Genomic DNA, 15,936 nt, shown 5'->3' on the forward strand with positions numbered 1-15,936 from the left:
TGAATTTCTTCCTTATTGACATGTTCTTAAACTAAATAGTTTTTATTTATTCTTGAAGGTTGAACCAGCTCCCCTTTGATAAAACATCAATGACAAGATTACTTTTGATGAAATGCCGAGCACTTGGTCAAAATATTGAGTGTAAATTAGTGTAACCATTGTGGAAAGTGGTGTGGCAATTCCACAAAGAGCTAAAAATCAGAACTACCATTGAACCCAGCAATCTGAGTACTGAGTATATACCCAAAGAAATATAAATCATTCTATCATAAAGAGATATGCACTCATATGTTCATTGAAGCACTACTCACAATAGCAAAAACATGGAATCAACCTAAATGCATCACTGGTAGACTAGATAAATACCCATCTATGGTACACCATGAAATGCTATGTAGTCATATATAGAATAAGATCATGTCTTTTGTAAGAACATGGATGGATCTGGAAACCATTATCCTTGGCAAACTAGTGCAGGAACAGAAAACCAAATAACACATCTTTTCTGAAGTGGGAGCTAAATGATGAGAACAACATGGACACACGGAGGGGAACAACAGACACTGGGACCTACATGAGGGTAGAGGGTGGGAGGAGGAAAAGATTAACAAATTAGTGCTAGGCTTAATACCTGGGTGACAAAATAATCTGTACAGTAAACCCCCGTGATACAAGTTTACCAATATAATAAAGCTGCACAGGTACTCTTTAACTAAAAAGTTAAGAAAATTCTATAAAAATAATTGTTCATAAGTGTAAAATAGGTCTAAGGGCAAAGGAGAGAGAGAAAGGAGGGGCTGTTGTGCAACTAGATGGAAAAGCAGTTTCTATACACAGTTGTTTTTCTTGTGGACAACAAAGCAGAAAATGTCACTTAGAGCCACCTAATGAGGGTATGATGGACTCTAGCCTTCCTAATATGCATATTTAGACATCATGGCATTAGTAAGCATTAGTACACAGCATTCCTGGTAACTGAATGCTGATTTTCAAAGTGCCCTTGGCTTCCAAATAGCTAAAAAGGCATTGGTGAGCAGATGTCCATTGTGTGATGAAAAGTCTAATTGTATTTGCCTTGTCTAAGAGAGAGACAGCCAGGACAGTCAGGTAGGTCAAAGAATGTGGGCAGGACTTACATGTTGCGTCTGAAGAGAAAACTTGGAAAACTCAGTTGGATAGCTAATGAGACAACTTACAGGCCTCAGGCTGGGTCTGTGTCTGCAAAATAATTAAGGAAAGGCGAGAATTGAAGGCTTAAATCACAAAATGCAGGCCCACAAACCTTCTGAACACTATCATAGAACACAGGAGCATTGAAACCAGTCAGAACTGTGCTTTTGGATTCCAGCTATAGCATCTAAAAACTATGTGAAATTGGAGAAACTAATTCACCTCTTTAAGCTTTAGTCCTCTCAGCCATAGAATGATGATGATAATCATACCATAGGTTGCTGTGAGGATTGTGTAAAATAATGTATATACAAATAGCACTTAGTATATTGTTTGGTTCATAGTAAGAGCTCAAAAAATACTAACAGTTTTTAGCAGTTATCTAAACAATGAAGGCAAATGTGTTTGGGAGGGTCTCTTACATTTGATTCCTTGAGGCAGAGCCTGAGATAGGGATTATTTGGGAATGATACAAGTGGCAATTTCAGGGCCACCTCCCACTATGCTTTAATAGAATCAAAAATGATTTTGAAAGCTGATTGTACACATCTGTTCCCAACTCTGTATTGGGGGATGTTATGTTGATAGCTGGAAACCAGCTATGGTAGGCTGTGTTTACATCATGGAAACCAGCAAATGCTATAATCACCCTTGCTCACACTGTCCCTCCAGCTAATTGTTAATCATTTACCAACACATTATTCAATGCAACTAAATAAGGGAAAGATATTTTGAAGCTTGATGCCCACACACAATTTTGAAGGTAGGGTAAAGGCGGAATTGATACAGGTCCCAGATGTCTAGAAACAGCTAAAAGATACAATGGCTTTCTTAATATATACAAATATTTCCCTAAGTACCTAATTTTGAATGTATCACACTCAATCACTTTTGTTTTTATTACTCACCCTTTCACCACCCTCTGTTGATAATAATCTGGTCCTAGCAATGGATTGGACTGCTGCAATAAAATGAATTTTAACAATACACCACAAAGATTCAGCTGGACAAGAGTACAAACCTGACTCAACAATCCAACGTCACTCAGAGGGACAATGAAATAGTGTACACCACAGTTGATTTCCCCAAAAGGATCCTATACACTGACCCAAAAAGACGGTTCAAAGTCTGTGGCACTACTTCCCAAACTAAGTAATTAAATTCACTAGAAGTATTTTGAAGCCATATTTAGGACCCTTGCAAATTATTCTAATTCACTTTCTTGCAGACAACTTTATACAAACAGTTACAAACTGGGTCAGACTGGGAATGTCGTAAAAATAAGCCTCAAGGATTTCTTTTAGTGCTTAAACACAATAATTTAAAATAAAAGGTTTTTAAAAAAAATTTCCAAATCCCTAACCATCACCTCACTGTTTGGGGAAAATAAAAACAAAACAAAAGAAAAAAATCACTGAATCTTATTTTCCAGATTTACTAAGTCTCCTCTGGGAGTTAAGAGGCATTTAGAATAAAAGCTTCCCCACCCCAACTACATGTCAGGCATTGAAAGAATAAGAAGCTGCTCAGCTTCATCAAACAGCAAATGGTACTGATGGATTACACTGCCAGGTATCCTAAATCTGATATAAAAAAACCACAAGGAGCAGATTTTTTAAGTTTCCCTGAAACTCTTGGAGCAATACGTTCTGAACCTACAAGCAGTCTGACATTTGGATGGATCTTTACATTTATTCATGACATTGGATACAATGGCATTATTGATACAAATTAGGATAAATAATACTGAATACAAAAGTAACTATGTTTGGGGTTATTGTAATAACTTATTGGTTGGCTATATTTTTAATTATACAAACAATATATGCCCATGTTTTAGAAAAAATAACATTATAATATTCTTCAATTATTCTTATGGCCAGCCATTACCAATTCTTTAGGACTCAGTTTCCTTGTGACCTCTGCTGACTTTCCTTTTGTAAGGCACCCCTTCTTATTTCTACTGTTCACCATTGTGGTTCTTTCTTTTTTTTGTTCTTTGTTATTCATTACAATTTGTAATTAATTCATCTAACATATCTCATAAAACCTAAAATGGCATTGTTACAAACGTCATTATTTTATGAGTCACTAGGAAAGGAAAGGATTTGTAATTAAATTGATAGAGTGCTTTATTATCATATGAATTTTGCAATGCCACCTTCATAATGTAAACTTCATGGTTGCAGTGATTGTTTCTGTCTTTATCACTGTTGAAGTTTTAGTGCCTAGCACAGTGCCAGGCTCAGTAAGTGTATGTTGAATGAGTGGATCGGGTCATGTTAATCATACTGTTATGTATCATTCCATGTCAGTATATTGTTTGCAATATTTTTATAGTATTTATTTCTAACATTTGTATAGTATCCTACTCTATTTATTTAATCACTCCTTTTTGATATATATTAACAGTGTTTCCAATTAACCTGCTATTAAACAATGTTCAATGAGTATCTGTGTACATACAATTTGAGTATTAGTGTAAGCATGTCTCTAAGATAAACTCTTAGAATTGGAATTGTTGAGTCAGAAAGTACACCTATTTTTAATTTAGATATATTGATGAATACAGGATTTTGTTTCTGTTCTTTGAACACACAGTATAGAAGAGATGTTCTTACCATAAGAGTTATGTTTGAGCAGCCTATGTGAACATTTTTCCACTTTTATAGTGTTTCTACTGAGTCTCAAGGGGTAACTATTCATCTAGCTTTGTTAAAGACATGCTCCAAGATGTTCTACGTTTCACCAACATCTCTGCTTTGGAAGAGACTAGGTAACACCTACTTCCTTGAATCTATCCTGTACACTATCACCAGATTAATCTATTCAAACACTGTTCTCATCACATTAAGCTCTTATTGGAAAACCTGTATTGGTTTGAGATTATGCACAATTTTTAATGTTTTTTTTCATACTTTTCTGTTTTCCAAATGTACTAGTATATACATGTATTGGTTTTATACTTTAAATATATAAATATTATAAGTAAATGAAAGAAAGTAGCAGTTTCTGTTGCTTGAAAGCCAATAGCAAATCAATATAAATGTATTTACTTCTCTAACCAAAAAGGAAAAACTCTAAACCGTGTGTGTGTGTGTGTGTGTGTGTGTGTGTGTGTGTGTGCATTTCTAGTGACTTTCCACATTGCCAAGTTTAAAATATCTCAGCCTGATATACAAGGCTTTCCATGTTCTATTCTCAACATAAATTTCCACGGTTGTCACTGATCAATCACCTTTGTGAACTCTTTATTCAAGGAAAATTAATCCGATCATGATCTCTGCAACATGTCTTCCATTGTAGCTTTCTTTCTTCACATAATTTGCCTGACCACTTAGAATCTTTATTCCTCTTCTTCACTGTAAATCCTAAAAATCTCTATAGGCTAAAATAAAATTCTATCACTTTGGAAAATATCTGTCTTTCATTAGTTTACTGTGAAAGCTTTTTTTTTTTTTTCATCATGTGAGATAACACTAAGTTGACAACTATTTTATACAGAAAAATTATTTGTTAGTTTTTCATATCTGTAAATATTGTCCAAATAATTATGAAAACCTAAAGCTGCATTGTTTAATAGTCACATGTGTTTGTTTAGATTTTAAATTTATCTGAATTTAAATTAATGAGTTATTAGCTTATCACTAACTTAGTCAAGCAGAGGCTTTAACAGCCACACGTGACCAAAACTACAGACTTTACAAAATTAGTTCAGAAATACCACTAAGCAAACAAACAACAGCAGACCATGGTGGGGGTTGGGGGGAACATGATTTCCAGAGTTACCACATTATATTACTTAACATTTTCAATTTTAACTCAAAATATATAAAACACTCAGAAAAATAAGAAAGCACTGTTCATACACAGTAAATAAAATAGTAAATAAAAACTGTCCCCTAAGGAGCCCAGACATTGGACTTACTAGACAGAGATTTTAAATCAGTTATTTTAAATATGGTCAAAATACGGTAATTGGAGGAAGTAATGTCTAAAAATCTAAATGAAAGTATAAAAACAATGTCTCTCTGCATAGAAAATATTAACAAAGAGAAATAAATTATTTTTAAAAGAAATACCAGGTAGAAATTATGGCGTTGAAAAGTATAATAACTGAATTAAAAATTTGACTTGAAATAGTCAACAGCATCTTTGAGCAAACAGAATCAGTGAACTTGAAAATAAGTAGAGGTTATGCAATATAAAAATTAGAAAAAATAATGAGGAAAAATAAATAGCGCCTCAGAGACCTGCAGAACAACACAAAATTACTAAGATACACACAGTAGGATTTCCGAAAGCAGAAAAGGAAAAGAAGAAAGCAGAAAGAATATTTCAAAAAATTATGGCTGAAAATGTCTTAAATTTCATGAAAATATTAATGTATATATCTAGGAAGGTGAGTAAACCCCAAATAGCACAAATAAAATATAATTTAAAATAAGTCCTCAGTTGTGCTAATTACATTTCAAGTGTTCAATAGCCACATGTGGGTAGTGGCTAACATGTTGAATATTGCAGATATAGAAAATGTTCATAATTGCTGGAAGTTCTATTTGATAGCACTGACCTAGCATATAAAACTTATACATTGACATTTGTTGTTCTCTAGTTCCCAGGTTCTGAATATCTCCAATCCACTTATCTATAGCCACTCATACACACACACACACACACACACACATCTATAAGCTCAGCCTTGTTTCTAGAACAAATTATATCTATTATATCAGCAAGAATTTTAGGAACTTTACTTTGTGCCACAAGACACAGTATTGAGTTACTCTTTCTCATAATCCCATCCTTGCCTTGTGCTCTATTTTTGGTTACTGAGTTTTTAACTTGCTTTTAGAGCAAAGTGGCCATCTTGAGTCCTTTGTTATTGTTGTTGAATTCCTATTTACATTTGTTTCATGTGCCAAAGTACAGTTCCCTGCCTTATTAGAGTTTAGGATCATAGTTCCTCTATGACTGAACTCTGCTTTTCCATTGCCAATTTCCTACACATGGACTAAAAACCTTCAAAACTAAAGCTCAAAGCTGGAGCTGCTAATTTCTGTTCACGTCTTTATTAAACATTAATAATAGGAGAGTGTTCTCAATAAATTCCAGACACAGCCTAGCTGCCGTAATTCTCACTATATCTCTGAAATATTAATTATATTACTTTTATTTTAGACATACGGAACTTGAAGCTCAGAGAGATTATATAACATGTCTAAAGTCATCCAGTGAATAACTGACAGATTTGGAGGTTTAATCATATTCATGTGGCTCCAGAATCCATGTATCTTCTACCATTCTGTATTCTCAACATCAGAGACTAGCTCTTGCTAGTATATTCTAAGCTAGTGACTGGTGTCATGTAACCAGACACAATCTTTTACATAGTTATGTGGCAGACATCCCTTATTCCAATAATCTCCCTCAATTGTTGCCTCTTCCAATTTGGAGTTGCTTATTGCTGTCTTTGTCCCACCTACTTCATTACTTCCTGATAAATCCTTGATGTTGACTGTGGTAGTAAAGTAATTGCCTGTGATCTGAATATCATGCTTTGTTTGTTGAATTGGACTTCTTTGCAGGACCTACATTTGAGTTTGCCTCATCAGATCCTACTCTAATACAAGGGAGACATCTAGTTCCCTGACCCTAATCTCCCTCAGTCCTTTCAGTATTCATGTCATTAAACAAATCAAATGTGGTCTAAATATAACACTGCTTGGCCCAGAGCCTTGTACATTGTAGGGATAAATAGATATATGAGGTTGTAATGCAAATAGTGAATTCTTAATATGAAATGTTAAAAATGTGCATGCAATAAGTCTTAATTGCTCAGCTACTTTCAGGTGTGGATGTCCCCTATGTGGTAGAAATATCCTCGGAATCAAAAACGGAAGCATTAAGAAGTAACTTAGAATCACGGAGAAGGATGACACTTGAGGCAAGCTAAACACAACAAATGATAAAAATAAAGACTATTGTTTTATTTATTGCTGTTAGTAATATTAGTAATATAAATTTGAGAAGAGGATAATAAGTTACCATTTGAGTGGAGAATATATCTCAAACATTATGGTATATTCTTGACATATATTATAATTTAACCTCCCAATATTGAAACATAAGTTAGTAAATCATATCTTTTTTCTAAATAAAAGTTTAAATACCTTAACCTATTTCACAAAGTAACTCCAGAATCTCTGCAAAACATAAATTTAGGAGTGGTAAACAAAAGAAAGAATAAAGGGATTTGTCTTGAAGTTTTACTGGCAGAGTAACACATTGTCTTTGATTATGGGTGTAACTTTAATTGGTGGCTAATAGGAATTATGGGCAGTAGGAGGCAGAGATAAAAGCACTGCCGCTGCTAAACTAGTAAACTGTGCGCTAGGATTTCAATATAGATTGTCTGAATTCAAACTCGGAACTATAGCACAATTAAAATTCCACTCAAATATACATTTCAAATAAGAATTCCAACACTCTCACCTGGGAGGTGAGTCCTGTGATCTGATCAGAGTTTTATCTCTAAGGTACAGGTTATTTCAGGAGTAATTTCAATCTGGAGCTTCTATGTTTTAATAAAGCAGTGGCACTTTTTTGCAAAACAATCGACACAATCCTTCAGATTTATGTTTGCAGAGATTTTAGGTCATTGTATCCAGTGGTTTTCCTTGGCTGCCCATAGGCCGTGAATGATCTTTGAAGAGGTCTTTCTTGATTCACCCATTAGTATGACTTCTTATTTCCTGTCCCCCAAGAACATCCAGCTGACTGATAACTTCCACAATGCAGATGATTTCTGTATCTGTCAAGAGAGCTCTGCAGAAGGAGACTGAGATGGCTGCTATGTTCCTTTATTGATGACTGACCAAATTGCCTATCAACAATGTCACCTCTCAAGGCCAACTATCAAATAAGACAAACTATGAGAATTTAGAAAAGTTTCCAAAGAAGGAAAACAGTTCAAGTCTTTAGTTACAGAGATCATCTCATTTTTGTCTCTCAACTTACAGGGTCTGGTGCTGTGTGAGAAGTGAAAATTTCCTTAGTGAGCAAGTTATTGTGCGAGGTCTGCGCATTAACTGATTGCTGAACAAGTGACAACACAGAATCCCTATGGGTTTTGGAACTGTGCTGATTTCAGACTCTCTTTGTGCTATAGCATTCAAACTATAAAAAGGTACATGATGAGTTAGGTCATATATGCATTTTTATTTTTATTTTCACTGCTTATCCAAACACAGAAAAGCAAATGCTGCAGACTCATGCCTTCTGCTTATTTGCCACTGGTGGAAAGTCCTCTCAGTACCTACAGAGGTGCTAATGCTTAAGGAGGAAGCACAGAGGGTTCAGATATAGATTGATACCAATGAATGTTCTAATACATAATTCAAAATCTCTTCCTGAAATGTCCTTAGTGATTCAAAATAAAAGAAAGCTACAATGGTCTTTCAACAGCTGTTTCTGTCTGGTGAAAGCTAGATGGCCACATTGTGCTGTAGGGGAGTGATTTCAATCAGACAAAGGAGTTTGTGCTTCCCTGTAGTTTCTCAGTGATATTCATTTTTAAAATGAATGTTTAGTCTTTCAGGCCACAAAATGTTCAATTGAACAAATTCTAAGTCATTTATTGAAATGTACTACAATGACCTAAAAGATATAGTAATTATCAAATGGGAATGCTTAGATACAAAGGAAGATAATGCAAACTGAATTAAAAATACAGAAAAATGGCTTCCAAGCAAAAGAAATGCAGGAAACTCTCCCCTCTCCCAAGGTTGACACTACTTTAGGTCTCCTTTCTGTGTGAAAAGGATTTGCACTAGGCTGAGTAAAGCAGGGCTTTTTTGTTTGTTTGTTTATTATTATTATACTTTAAGTTCTAGGGTACATGTGCATAACGTGCAGGTTTGTTACATATGTATACTTGTGCCATGTTGCTGTGATTGGGCTTTTTACACTATAATGATACCTTTGCTTTCCTCAGTTCCTTAAAGCTGAGTTTTATTGGTGCTTCCATTAGGCAAATATATGCCCCAGCTCCTGACTGAGACAGAGAGTTTAGCTGTAATCTAAGCCACAATCATCACTGTGGCTTAGGAGTAAGCTACCATCCCAGTCTGGATTTTAGTCACAAGTTTGGGGTTCCTAAATTGTTTTCCAGTTATACTTGACTACCACATATGCCCTTAATTTTGTGTCTAAAGGTACTTATGTACCTAGTTTGCCCCAAGATTCCAGCTTTCCTGACTTCAAATTATATGAAAGAGGTATAGTAACCAAAACAGCATGACACTGAAAAAAAAAAAAAAAAAAAAACAGACACATAGACCAATGGAACAGAACAGAGAACTCAGAAAAAAATTTACACACCTACAGAGAAGTAATTTTTGATAAGGGTGCCAAGAACTTACACTGGGGAAAAGAGTCTCTTCAGTAAATGGTGCTGGGGAAGCTGAATACTTATAAGTGGAAGAATAAAACTGGATCCTTATCTGTTGCTGTATACAGAAATCAAATCAAAATGGATTAAAGCCTTAAATCTAAGACTTTAAATTACAAAACTTCTACAGGATGTCATTGGAGAAAATCTCCAGGATATTGGTCAGGGCAAAGATTTCTTAAGCAATACCCCACAAGAACAGGCAACCAATGCAAAAAAATGGATAAATGGGATCACATGAAGTTATTATAAAAATCCTCTGCACATTAAAGAAAACAATCAACAAAATGAAGAGACAATCCACAGAACGGGAGAAAATATTTGCAAACTACCCATGTGACTAGGATGAATAACTAGAATATATAAAGCCCTCAACTAACGCTATGGGAAAAATTCTAATAATCTGATTTAAGATGGACGAAATATTTAAATAGACATTTCTCAAAAGAAGATATACAAATGGCAAACAGGCTTATGAAAAGGTGATCATCAGAGAAATGCAAATCCAACCTGCAATGAGACATCGTTTCACCCAGTTAAAATGGCTTATAACCAAAAGTCAGGTAATAACAAATGCTTGTGATGTTATGGAGAAAAAGGAAGGCTCATATGGTGTTGATGGAAATGTAAATTAGTACGACTACTATGGAGAACAGTTTAGAGGCTCCTGAAAAAGCTATAAATACAGCTACTATATGATCCAGCAATCATAGTGCTGGGTATATACACCAAAGAAAGGAAATCGGTGTATTGAAGAGATACCTGCACTCTCATATTTGTTACAGCACTATTCACAATACCCAAGATTTGGATGCAACCTGAGTGTCCATCAACAGATAAGTGGGTAAAGAAAATGTAGTACTTACACACAATGGAGTATTATTCAGCCATCAAAAAGAATGAGACCTAGTCATTTGCAACAACATGAATGGAACTGGAAGTCATTATGTTAAGTGAAATGAGCCAGGCACAGACAGACAAACATCACATGTTATCACTCATTTGTGGGTTCTAAAAATCAAAACAATTGAACTCATGGAAATAGAGAATAGAAGAATGTTTACCAGTGGCTGGGAAGGATAGTGAGGGGTCACTGGGGAGGAGGGGATAGTTAATGTGTACAAAATTAGAAAGAATGAATAAGATCTAGTATGTAACAGCATAACAGGGGGACCATAGTCAACAATGTTTTAATTGTACATTTAACATAACTAAAAGAATACAATTGGATTGTTTGTAACAGAAAGGATATGTGCTTGAGGGAATGGATACTCAATTTTCCATGATGAGATTATTACACATTGCATTACTGTACCAAAATATCTCATATGCCCCATAAATATGTACATTGACAATGTACTCACAAAAATTATAAAATTACAAAAATCCCAACCTGTATTTTATATACTAATTGATAGTATATATTGATAGTATACACACAGCTGAATATTTTGTGTATGACATAATAAATGGTGTTACCACATAAAGTTGAAGATAATTAAATTTAAATTACCACATAAAGTTGAAGAGAATTAAATTTAAATTTCAGATAAACAACTTTTTTTTTTCTTTTTTTAGACTGAGTCTCACTCTGTTGCCAGTCTGGAGTACAGTGGTGCGATCTTGGCTCATTGCAACCTCCAGCTCCCAGATTCAAGCGATTCTCCTGCCTTAGCCTCCTGAGTAGCTAGGACTACAGGCACACACCACCACACTCAGCAAATTTTTGTACTTTTAGTAGAGATGGGGTTTCACCATGTTGGCCAGGATGGTCTTGATCTCCTGAACTTGTGATCGGCCCACCTCAGCCTCCCAAAGTGCTGGGATTACAGGCGTGAGCCACCGCGCCAGGCCAACAACTTTTTTTTTTTTTCTTTTCCTAAGTTTATTCCAAACATTACATAAGATACAGGTATACTAAAATACTGTTCTTTTTTTCCTAAAATTCAAATTTGACTAAACTTCCTGATTTTCATTTGCTAATTTTCAGCACCCTGATTATATTTTCATATTTTTCAGAGACTATGAAACCAAAACTATTGTCCATTGATCTTGATGCATGTCCACGACTGATATTACATGGAATGATAAAACATGATAATAAAAATAGCCAGGTTGTATTAGAAATGTTTTGAGTTCCTCAAATTCAATCGCAAATGCCCTGTGCAATATGCCCCATAAGTAGTCATCTATCTTATTACTAGACACTTTCAATGGCAGGAAATTGCCACTTTCTTAAACACAGTGCAACTGATGCTTGCACTGATAATTTAGTAATTATTTGTTGAATTAAACAAATTCTCTTTTTGTGATGATTTCTCATATTTGTCTTAGTCTTGGACGCCACTAGGAAAAAGATAAATCACTTTTCCATGTGTCAATGCTTCAAATTTCTGACTACAGTGGTCAAATCTTGGTATAAGTTTTGCTCTTCAATAAATATTTTCAGTTTCTTCAACTGTCTTCTATAAACTATTACGTCAAGTCATCTCATACACTAGCAAATACTTACTTTGTACCTTCTGTGTATTAGGCACTGTGCTTGGTGAAATGACACTGTAGTGAAGAGTATAAAATTTTCCACCTCTCAGTACACTTTTAGTCTAATGGGGGAGGTTATGTAAGAGGACAAACACATACAAAGCTTTGTAACAACTGCTATAATAAAATTATGAACGAGATCATTAAGGAACATAAAGGAAGGAGAATGTAAATCTACCTAGAAGACACAAGGGAGAGGGAGTGAGGGAAAATGTTCAGAGAAGGATTAGTGTGTTACAACTGAGAAGTGCTTTAAATGTTCCATGGGAATTTTTCATTTGAACAAGGGGATAGAGAGCAGAGATTGCTAAATTCAATTGGTATTTTAACATCCTTATGCTGTGTGACCTCTCTGCTACATCAGACAAGTTGATTACTTCCTTCTTGAAGCACTAGGTTTCTATTACATCATACTCTGCTCTAACCATTCTTTTTCTCTTTCATGGGCTCCTTCTGGTTCTGCCTCTTTTCCTTCACTGTTGTTCTGGACAGCTCTGTCCCATATACACTGCTTTTCTCATTTTATGAGAAAATGAGAAATTTTATTTACTTTAGCAATTTCACTTACTTTTGTGATATTTACTGCCATGTTAAATGTTGATAACTTTGGAACATATATCTCCATCCCAGACTGGGCTTTATATGTATGTGTAAAATGCTTACTTGACATTTTTACCTAGATGGTCCACAATCACCTTAAACTCAATATGTCCAAACCAAAGTCCTTATCCCATGTTCATTACTGACACGGAACTAACTCCACCTACAGAATCACCTACATTAGAAATGTGTGGGCATTTCTGACTTTGCTTTATTTTTCTATACATATGGCACCAAATCCTACATATTCATTTGCCTCTTTCTCTCTTTCAAATCTGTCTTATATAATTGCCCTAAGTTCAGGATCTCATCATCTATACCTTGGACTTACACAGCCATGCCTTAACTCACTTCCTTGACTCTAGTTATTTTCATCACTCATCAACTCTTCTCACAGTTACCAAAATGATCTATATAAAATACAATCAGGGAACTTGACTTCTGACACAACGGCATTAGGAGTTCCACTGATACAGTCGCCAGTGAAACTGGAGAAAACTAAAAACAAACAATCAGAAACATTTAACATCTCTAAAAATGTTCCTAAAGGCAAATAGCAAATGAAGAAAAATCTGTTCCAGAATATATATGAAAATTCAGAAATAAAGGCCAGAGACTGTGATATTTGACCCAATACCACTTCTTCCCCAAACCCAGCCTAGCAAGACGGAAACTTTACTCAGATTGCTTCAGCTAAGAACACTGGACTCCCTGTCCCCACAATGCCCAGACAGAGGCCTTATTTTAGGGACAACAAGGTATTAGCATTTTTCATCCTGTCCCTTGCTACCTGATAGTGAGGATAAGTCCTAGACAAGTGTGATTAAGAAGTTGGGGTTCCCTTCTGCCTGTCCCACTCATGGGAAATGGGCTATACTTTGATTAGTACTCTGAGAATACTAGGGCCCTTACCTTTCTTGGTCTTGCTTGTGATGTGGCAATCCCATGCTAGCAAGTTGAGGTTATCTCAGTCTGCTGTCCATCCTCTCTACTGAGTGCTCTCAACAGCTAGAGCAGGGATGTCACTCAGAAAGAAGCTTGCCATTGTTCCAACCCCTAGCTCCAGAACCATGACTCAAGTATTTAGCCTAGAGGGATTAACAGGCCATAAAATAGCTCCTAATTTCTGCCCAAAGAAACCATATTTACCTGTAAAGGAGAATAAAGTTCTAGCCTAAACACTCTTAAAAAATGAAGGGGTTTATTTTTGAGGTAACTAAACCATATCAAAGACCACTAAATTTTTTAAGAAATGATAATCAGATAATTTCATGTTTGTTACTAAAATTATTTCATGGCTCTCTGATGCTCACAGAATAATGTCCAAGTTTCTTACCATGAACCTTGTAAGATAGCTCCTGCCTCCCTCTGCAGTCTTAGCTAATGTCAGCTTTCTATCTCTCACTCTGCCGTGTATCAATATCAAACGCTTTGTGCTTCCTACATATACTTTTCTATTCATTACCTTCATAACTTTGCTCATGCTGTATACTCTCTATCAGAAATTATTGGTTAATACTTATTTACTCCGAGTTCAGGTCTCACTTCCTCCAAGACAATTTTCTACCCTGTATGTAGATTTCCTACTGACTTACTATAGTCTTCTCCTCTGAACCTTCATAAAAATCTCCATCTTTACATCATATGTATTATAATAATTTACATGGCTTTTTCTTCCATAAAAGTATGAGAGAATTAAGGGCTAAAATGAGTTTTTATCTCTAAAACATAGCCCAATGTCCAATATTATATTTATTTTAGGTGTAAATACCAGCAAATGCAAAAGCATGAGGGACGCATGAGGGAAACTATAGTTAATCTGAATGAGAAATAATATACTAAAGTGTCAAATTCAGGCAGTATTAAGTGGAGATGAAGAGAATAGGGGGGTTGAAGAAAGATTCAAGAGTAGAAATGGCAAAATGTAGTGATAAATATCAGTTGTCTGGAGTTAAGTTAAAGGAATCAAGTCTGGTTCCCAGGTTTCAGGTTAAAGGACGTATAAATAAAATTTTTCCATATTAATGGAAAAATGGATGTCATTGTGTGAGCATTGATGTGGTAATAGATGGTAGCATAAGCAGTGGAGGTGATAATTTTAATTTTTGATTTCTTGAATTTGAGATGTCAAGTGCACAACAAACTAGAGACAACTAGTAAGCAGTTGGAAATGGAGAAATACGGATATGAGAACTAGAGAAAAATTGTGGCTGCTGATACACATTTGGGAATTATTAATTTCCAGATGGAATTGAAATTGTTGCCTTAAGGTATAAATTTAGAAGGAAATACTCACTTGGAGGGAAGGACCCAGAATTTAACACGATACTCCGGGTGCACTCTGTGAAGCACAAGAAACTAATGAGACTATGGACCTATCACATCCTTCCATCCAGACACTAAATTTTTGTTAATATAACTTAGGGTTACATTAGCTTTCTTAGCAGATACATTACAGAACTGATTGATAATGATCAGTGAAAATGTTTACGTCTTTTACTTATAGAGGTTGTATTCTCAAACTGATACATATGCAGTTGGCTTTCTGGACACAAGTAAATTCTGGCATTTATCCACATTTAATTATATCTTGTTAGCATTGGCCATCACTCTAGCATATTCAGATCTCATCAAACCTCATTATATCCTTTAATATCTTTACTATTCTTCCCAATTCCTTCACACTTAGAGATTATATGATCATGTGATTCATAAAACACAAGAATTTAACAAATTGTTGGGAGTATCAGGCTGAGGACAGATTCCTCACTAAAAATTTTTCTTCAGAATAGCAATATATTAATCAGCCTCTTTGGTTGGGGCCACTTCAGCAGTTAACAATTCTCCCAATTGTACTAACAACTAGCCACATTTCTTCATTTGTCCACATATATCTCATTACCTACCTAATCAAATATCAAATCAAATCTCACTGATACAGTTTGGATTCACTTCTTTTTTTTTTTTTTTTTTTTTTTTTTGAGAGGGAGTCTCACGCTGTCGCCCAGGCTGGAGTGCAGTGGCCGGATCTCAGCTCACTGCAAGCTCTGCCTCCCGGGTTTACACCATTCTCCTGCCTCAGCCTCCCGAGTAGCTGGGACTACAGGCGCCCGCCACCTCGCCCGGCTATTTTTTTTGTATTTTTTTAGTAGAGACGGGGTTTCACTGTGTTA

The 15,936-nt window shown here is 35.3% G+C and overlaps 1 long non-coding RNA gene across 1 annotated transcript in view; it reads right to left on the reverse strand.

The window, feature by feature from the left end:
- Nucleotides 1-1,136: 1,136 nt before the first annotated feature.
- The window catches only part of LOC123571019 (uncharacterized), a 492,533-nt gene continuing 477,733 nt past the window's right edge, over nt 1,137-15,936 (reverse strand). The window contains exon 6 of the long non-coding RNA XR_010584231.1: nt 1,137-1,218. This is a non-coding gene — a long non-coding RNA (uncharacterized lncRNA). The remainder of the gene's footprint in view (nt 1,219-15,936) is intronic.

Source organism: Macaca fascicularis, chromosome X, assembly GCF_037993035.2.
Source record: "Macaca fascicularis isolate 582-1 chromosome X, T2T-MFA8v1.1".
NCBI classification, from domain to species: domain Eukaryota; kingdom Metazoa; phylum Chordata; class Mammalia; order Primates; family Cercopithecidae; genus Macaca; species Macaca fascicularis.